Source organism: Helianthus annuus, chromosome 4, assembly GCF_002127325.2.
Source record: "Helianthus annuus cultivar XRQ/B chromosome 4, HanXRQr2.0-SUNRISE, whole genome shotgun sequence".
NCBI classification, from domain to species: Eukaryota; Viridiplantae; Streptophyta; class Magnoliopsida; order Asterales; family Asteraceae; genus Helianthus; species Helianthus annuus.
The window spans coordinates 193,345,184-193,353,471 of record NC_035436.2 but is presented as its reverse complement, the minus strand read 5'-3'; the positions used below and the strand labels follow the sequence as shown (position 1 = coordinate 193,353,471).

Genomic DNA, 8,288 nt, shown 5'->3' with positions numbered 1-8,288 from the left:
TAAAGCAAAAGTGCAAGTCATAACCACTTTGCCTTATCCCACAAGTGTTAAGGGTATTCGGTCATTCTTAGGGCACACGGGTTTTTATAGGAGGTTTATAAAAAGTTTTAGTGATATAACTAAACCCCTATGTAATATATTGTTGAAAGATAAAACCTTTGATTTTGATAAGAATTGCCAAAATGCCTTTAACATTTTGAAGAAAAAGTTGGTTGAGGCCCCAATCTTGCAATCACCGAATAGGTCTTTACCATTCGAAATTATGTGTGATGCAAGTGATTATGCGGTGGGGACCGTATTGGGTCAAAGGGTAGACAAGAAACCGGTTGCCATTTACTACGCAAGTAAGACTCTCTCGGATGCACAATTAAATTATACAACTACCGAGAAAGAGCTACTTGCTGTGGTATATCCGTTGGATAAATTTCGTGCTTATATATGGGGTACTAAGGTCATTGTATATTCTGACCATTCTGCAGTTAGGTATCTCATGGACAAGAAGGATGCGAAGCCGAGATTAATCCGATGGGTTCTCTTGCTACAAGAGTTTGATTTGGAAATTAGAGACAAGAAAGGAAGTGAGAATGTGGTTGCGGACCACTTGTCTCGATTGGTTGTAGAGGAGGATTCTTCCCATGAAGAGATTAACGAGAACTTCCCAGATGAGCACATTTTAAAAGTTGGAATATTACCATGGTATGCTAATATTGTTAATTATTTGGTTACAGGTGATTTGCCGGCTCATTGGGATAGAAGGAAGAGGTTGCACTTCCTATCTCAAATCAAGTACTACACGTTGGAAGAACCAGACTTATTCAAGTTTTGTCCGGATCAAGTCGTTCGAAGATGCATACCCGACGAGGAGATTCCTAGCGTCTTGATGCACTTGCATTCATTTGCTTGTGGGGGCCATTTCAGTGGTCACAAAACCGGGCACAAAGTGCTCAATAACGGTCTATATTGGCCAACTATTTTCAAGGATGCTTTTAATTTCGCTAAAAATTATGTTGAATGTCAAAAGTTAGGGGGTATTTCAAAAAGGGATGAAATGCCCATGCAACCGATCCTCATTGTAGATATTTTTGATGTGTGGGGGATCGATTTCATGGGCCCATTCCCTAATTCGCATGGCAACTTATACATCTTGGTGGCGGTCGATTATGTATCCAAGTGGGTCGAAGCGATTGCCACCAAGACAAATGACCATACCGTTGTTTGAAATTTTGTACAAACAAACATAATTTCTAGATTTGGGATTCCCCGGGTGATCATTAGTGATGGGGGATCTCACTTTAAGAATTTTAACTTTGGCAAACTCTTGAAACGGTATGGTGTTGACCATCGAATCGCTACTCCTTACCACCCACAAACAAGTGGTCAAGTGGAAGTTTCCAATAGGCAAATAAAAGAAATTTTGCAAAAGACCGTTCAACCCGACCGAAAGGATTGGTCGACGAAGTTGAATGATGCTTTGTGGGCTTATAGAACAGCTCAAAAAACACCTATTGGAACTACACCTTATCGCTTAGTTTACGGGCGAAATTGTCATTTACCGGTTGAGCTTGTGCATCGTGCTTGGTGGGCTATTAAAGAGGTTAACATGAAATATGACGATGCAGGAAAGGAGCGAAAGTTAAAGCTTTGCGAGTTGGAAGAGCTTAGGGAAGAAGCGTACGAGTGTGCCTCAAAATACAAGGATGATATGAAGAGGGCACATGACGCGAAGTTGAAACCGAAGGAGTTTGAAGTGGGTCAAAAGGTTTGGCTCTACAATTCAAGGCTTGAATACTTTCCCGGTAAGCTCAAAAGTAAATGGATGGGCCCGTACGTGATTACACGGGTCGGAAGGCTTGGAGATGTTACAATCAAGGACCCGAAGGATGGGTCGAAGCAAATGGTTAATGGGCATCGCCTTAAAGCGTTCCTTGATGGTAACAATGAGAAAAAGGATGAGAATGTGGAGTTGGTGAACTTCGTGGTAAGTGTGCCAACTTATGAAGTCAAACAAAAGGACCGGTAATGAGTTTTGTAAAGTTATGTACAATCTATTTAATTGTTTGAGTAATTTTTGTGTTTAATCGTTCTCGTTTTATACTAACCCTTGTGATTGTGTGAAGTCCGGACATTCCGAACGGGTCTTGAAGACAAAAGGTATGTTTCTAGACTTGTTTGTGTGTATTAGGGACAATACACGACTTTTCGGGGGGTGGTAGGGCCGTTAACGGTTTCACGTTTTAAAATTTTAACTTATAAAAATTTACAAAAAGATTTTTAATAATTTTTAGGATTTTTGTATGTATATAGTTATTTTATAAAAAGTTAATAAATTTCTTCATAGTTTTCAAAAAAAAAAAAATAATAAAATTGAAAAATAAAAAAGTTGAATTCCGCAAGCCGACGCCGACAGTGACTGTCGTCGTCGCCTACGGTGCTTAGAAATGGTCTGTCGCCCAAGTTTACCGTAGACAGTAAGATTACCCATCGTCCACTTCCGCCAATTCCACGTACCGTCGCCGACGGGGCTTTAAGCCGTCCGCGACGACTCTCCTAATCTGTTCCGACGCAGCCTGTTTGATTAGTGGTGATTTCGAGTCTCAACCCTCTAAAGCCCATATAAACATGACCCGAGCATCATTTTAACCACACATGCGACCCGGAAATCTGATCATATTCCACAAACATCTAAAGACATTATCAAAATAGTAACCTATACGTTCTTTCTCCCTCATATTCATCTTCTTCAACCTTCTTCCATTCAAGAACCCTAATCCTTCAATCACTCATAACTCCTTCGATTCTCACCCAAGTCCAGTGATTCTTGAGCCTATCTTGAGTAATTTTTCGAGAGGAACAAAACCCCCATTACGGTTTTCATTAATTCTTGCTCATTTGCAAGATCTCTGAGCGTGATTTCTAGGGTTCTTGAAGAGTGTTCATCAAAACTTCTTGCTTTGCACTTTTCTTAGTTTTTCTTGATCAATCTACATCAAAGGTATGAAATTTCAGTAAATTTATGCATGATTATTGTTGGGATTGAACCCTACCAAAGGAACAGATAATAAAAGCCAAAACTGGATCAGAGCAGTGGATCCAGAATAAGCAGATGTTTGCATGCAAGTCTCTCCCCTTGAAAGTGGTTTCAACATCTGCTGACCTCCTATCTGCTGATCATACAAACTGCTGACCTACAACTGCTGATCTAGTCAAAGACTGTTGAAGAACTAAAGCCCTGCTGCCCAATCTGCTGCCTTGAGTCAAGCACTGCTGATCATGACAAGTACTGTTGGGTTCACAGCAGTGGAAGGATGCAGCAGCAGTTTTGTTTACTTTATGTAATGTAATATAATATCAGTAGTTAGCACAGCAGAGGTTGTATAGATCAGTAGATAGAGTTTGTTAGTTTGTTAGATGTCACTTTCACGGTGACGTCAGCTGAGATGCCTCAGTGGTTTGGACTGCCTATAAATGTAACAGTACTCTGTACTGTTACATTTGATTGACTGAGCAAGTTTTTCTTCTCATGTCTAATCCTTTCATCTTGTGCAACCAACCTTAGAGCATCAGGCTGAGGGGGAGTTTAGTATTGTAAGCATGCTTGTAATCATTTGGTTTGTAATTCAATCATTCGACTTAATGTGAAGCATTTGTTTATCAAACTATTCTCTTCTTTGATTGTGTTTACAAAGTTTGTATTCATTTCCGCTGCACTTTACATTATTTCATATTCTCTTAGTGTACAAATTATACAAACAAACACAATCATGAGAGCCTCCGATCCTAACAATCATATACATTGTTGATTTCTTTCGAAATTTTAAGCTTAGTGTTTAAGAGTAGATTGTTTATCATAATGTATGATGTTTTAGCATGAATTTGAGAATGTTTGCTTGATTTGGGTGGGATTTGAGCATGCTTTAGTCTTGGTGGTGTGATTACACTTGATTTTTGCATGATTGAGCATAATGTGATGTTGAATATTGTTGAAACCATGAAATTTTGAGAAATCTTATGAATAAACATGTTAAATTGATATGTAGATGTTAAAATGTGCGACTTTGGAAGTTTAAAAAAGATTTTTTACATCTAATTATTGATTTAAATTCAACATTGCATATTATGTTCAAAGTTTGAGATTGTTTGAAGATTTGGGGAGTGCTAATTGTTCTTTATTGTCTTTTGATTGTAGCTATGGCCGGAGGAAGAAAGAAAGCAAAAACTTCCGGGCAAGGTTTATCTTCGGGAGCCGGTTCAGGCTCGGGGCTATATCAAAAACATTGGGAACAGTTAAGTAATTTAGAAAAAGGTGATAGGCAACTCTATAGACAAGATTGGGATTGGGAGGAGGCCAAGAATAGTCGATCGGCCTCAGTTTGGAAGGACGAAAAACTGAAGGCTCATTCCCGGTACCGAAACAAGAAATTAGAGGCGAAGATGTGGAAAATGAAGATGGTCACGGGTGTTTCAAAGCCCGTACCCGAGAGGATAGTATGTGAGCTGTTAGACCCTTAATCACGTTTTGACTAAAACGACGCAGCGGAAAATGAACTATAAAATTTCTTCCTTTATAGTTGTTCTAATGTGCCTTAAATCATTTAAATCAATCTTTCTTTAACTTAAATACATCCTTCGTTATAGACCAAAAACTACATTAACATATAATTACATCTATATTGCCACTTCCCCGTACAATCCATGGTCTTCAACTCGATCGTTGTCCACTTATCTCCCATGGTAATAATAATGATCTGACTAACCTGCGTTCACCATATATAACCAACATGTTAGTGAAATGGTAACACTATACACTTTAAACAATTCCATAGTAACTAATGATCACATAGCCTTCTATCAATGAATGGAACCCCAATAGCACGTTCTTCGAATTCGTTCCGTACACCAGGACTCCAACCTTCGTGAATACATCACTTACATACCTGCATTTCTAAGACCATTCTCGAAAGCAAAACAGTTAGCAACGCTTATTCCCCAACGTATTGAAAACTTACATCTTCACATAAACATTGGTAACTAACTCTTACACTCTACAATCATATGCCTCCATACGAGCATTCGAGTCATACTCACCCAACCACCTTCAATTATTGTACTTTAATTACGCGCAATAATTTATCTATAAGCATCCTTATGAACGAGTTTTATCTTCTCACCCGTATAACACGCTCTAACACATTCGACCACATAATTTAATTGTCTATAGATCCACACCCTCACATGAACTTGAGTTCTTAGTTACCTATTTAATAAGGTTGGTGCTTTCTTAAGTCTGACAAAGTTTACGAAGCCCTTTGGAACTTTACGAAGCAATGGGTCGAAAACAAGATCACCCGGGAGCGCGAAACGGCGAAAACAGGAATCAGGAACAGAGGCACCGTCGCCGACGCCTCATCGGACCGTCGGCGACGCCCTCTAGTTTTGTCCGTCGGGTGAGGGTCCGTAGACAGCAAATTAGAGCGTCGGAGAAAACTGGTTTTGCATGAGGCGTCGGCGACGGCCCTAGGGGGCGTCGGCGACGGCCTCTCAAATGCTGGTTTTCATGCTGTGTTGTTTTTATCGTTCGAACACACGAAAACTCGCATAACTTTTAACCCGATTGTCCGTTTAACCTCCCGTTTCTTCCTACATGCTTGTAAATTCACAATCTATCATATAAACTTGAAAACCCATACCCGGATTAAGAAAATTCTTATCTTACGCACTATCGACTCACTACCTTTTTACAAGTTTTGACCCGTTCTTGCATTTATTAGAAATAATCTGACTATTTAACCTCGACTCCTCATAAGCCTTTTAATATATTTATCATAAAGGATTGAATTCTTGGATGTCTTGCCTACTCTTAGCGCATTATCGCTCAAAAGCTTATTTTGACCCGTTATGGGTATTTACGCATTAAGTGGTTTATGACATACAAAACCATACTCCACATTTTCACACTAGACCATAACCATTACACTAATCGAATAGCTTCCTTATAGTCTACTTTTAAGATTGTTCGCCCAACATACCCATCAAGGGCGTTTTAATCAACTTTATTCCCATTATGTACAATGAAAGACTTCAACACATAATTGACATCAAACATCATGTCTAATTAAATAAAGCATTGTATTACTTAAACAAACTAAGAAGTGACTACGGAAATCACTTACCTTGAGTACTCCAATAAGTGTATTTGTCACCTTGCCTTATCTTGACCCGTTATCCTCCTATGCTTGAGCTCTCCTTGACACGTTCCTATTATCTCATTCCATTACATCCATTCAATAGTTAGTATATGTCATCATACGCATCACTAATCACACTTCTATTCACATGTCAATCGCTTAACGAGTTCAACATGTATCATAATACTACAATGCTAATCAATCTAACAATTTATCATTCCATCATCACAAAAGTCATACATGAGCTTCTAGCATGCATAATTATGTATTTACATCATGTTCATTATTCTTTCAAAATTCCATACTTAGAATGATAACATTTTCTAAGTTAGGTAACTTGTTTCATACGTTAAACATTTCATACCATTTCTTAACACCTTGGTTTTTACACATCCATTCTACTATTTTCTATCAACAACCCGTTTCGACCCGTTGGTGCAATCATATGCATAAACTAGTTGGTAAGTGTTTTAGACACTTAAAACAATCAAATAACTTACTAATAATTTATTAAAATCAGTAGTTCATGATTCATACAAGTGTGCATAACAATACAACTATTTTTACTTAATATTTATACTAAAAATGTGCAGCAACTTTCTGCGCAGCAGCTGTTCACGACACATTTTAACCCATTTATCTTCTGATTCAGTTCTTCATGTTCAAATATGAAATGATCTACACTCAGAGACCTTTCTAAGCATATAAAGATCGTAACAATCGGACGTTCCTATGATTTTATATGATTTTTACAAAATCAGCACAGAAGCTGAAATGCTTCCAAACAGCTTGCTGTCAAAACAGTATTGCCGACTTTGGGCACTGTTTTGGCCTGTTTAACATCTGAATTCAACAAACATGTTCAAACACAAAACGTAATATGTTTAAATAGCTTTTTGAGCATATAAGGCTCGACCTCACAGGTCCTTCCTATGATTTTATATGATTTTTGCAAAATTGTTGCGCAACAAATTTTAATTCTAAACAGCTTTGTTACTCGATACACGTAGCATGTCATTTTGTACACAACATCATAACTAAGCACTTTTCATACTTATAATACATAATCACCTTCATTACTATTTAATTAACATTCCATACAAGTGATAACACATACTAACCTATACTAGGCATTTCATCAAACACTTGGTGTGCGATCTACTTTCCAAGCATAGTGTACAAGTGGTTTAAGCATGTTCTTCCCAAATTCATCTCATGAACCATTACATTCAAACAAAATCATATTGTCACCTACATCATATTACTATCAGAACCTAATACATAACACATGCATCAACATAATCAAAATCATCACTAAACACATGTTCATCATAGTCTTTCTCATACTCATAAACATGGTTTCCTTCTAAATCCCTAAGATTACTAAAATTCAGCCATGATTCGATTTAAACATGATAACATTAGCAAGTATTCATGCCAATTTTTGATCGAATTCATACATTCATCAAAACCCACTTCACGGTTGTTCTCCAAAACTGAGAATCGAGACATACCTTGGTTACATCTTGCTTAGATTATCACTATTAAGGTTCATGCAGGTTCGATTTCGGCCAGAATCCTTCCAATTCGTTGCTTAGGGTTTGAGAAGGGCTCCCCCTCTTTTCTTCTCCTTTGCTCGTACACACACACACACGCCCAGAAATGGGTTGTATGATTTTTAATTTTGTTTTATATTTTGCCTTTCTCTTTGCCCATTTTCAACCCCTCATGTTTCTCCCTTGTTCATACTTAACCCAAATTTATATCCTTATTCCTTTTATCAAAGCATTTAACTAGGTTTAATAATCTAGTTACCACATCTTTTTCTTTTAATGTGATAACATATTAACAACTAGGTAATTCGAGTTTTGGGGTGTTACAAGTCTACCCTCCTTAAAGGAGGTTTCGTCCCCGAAACCATTCTCATTCAAACCAAACCTATTCTACTCTTACCCCTTTCAAGTTGTTCATCCACAATACTTATGTTTAAATTCTGCTCCAGAGCTCTTATTAGTGTCTTTTACTTTATAATACTGGCTCTTAGCACATATCATCACTAGCGTTTCATTCATCAAATTCATTCCAATTGTATATAATTATTAG

The 8,288-nt window shown here is 37.7% G+C and overlaps 1 long non-coding RNA gene across 2 annotated transcripts; it reads right to left on the bottom strand.

Moving 5' to 3' along the window:
* Positions 1–4,541: 4,541 nt before the first annotated feature.
* LOC110889173 lies at positions 4,542–7,857 on the bottom strand. 2 transcript variants are annotated; one of them, XR_004890707.1, is made up of 3 exons: positions 7,700–7,857; positions 4,838–6,255; positions 4,542–4,754 (listed from the first exon to the last, which is right to left on the bottom strand). It is a non-coding gene; the product is annotated as an uncharacterized LOC110889173 (long non-coding RNA). The 2 variants fall into 2 exon arrangements; XR_004890706.1 differs by having other exon boundaries at positions 4,542–6,255.
* Positions 7,858–8,288: the final 431 nt, after the last annotated feature.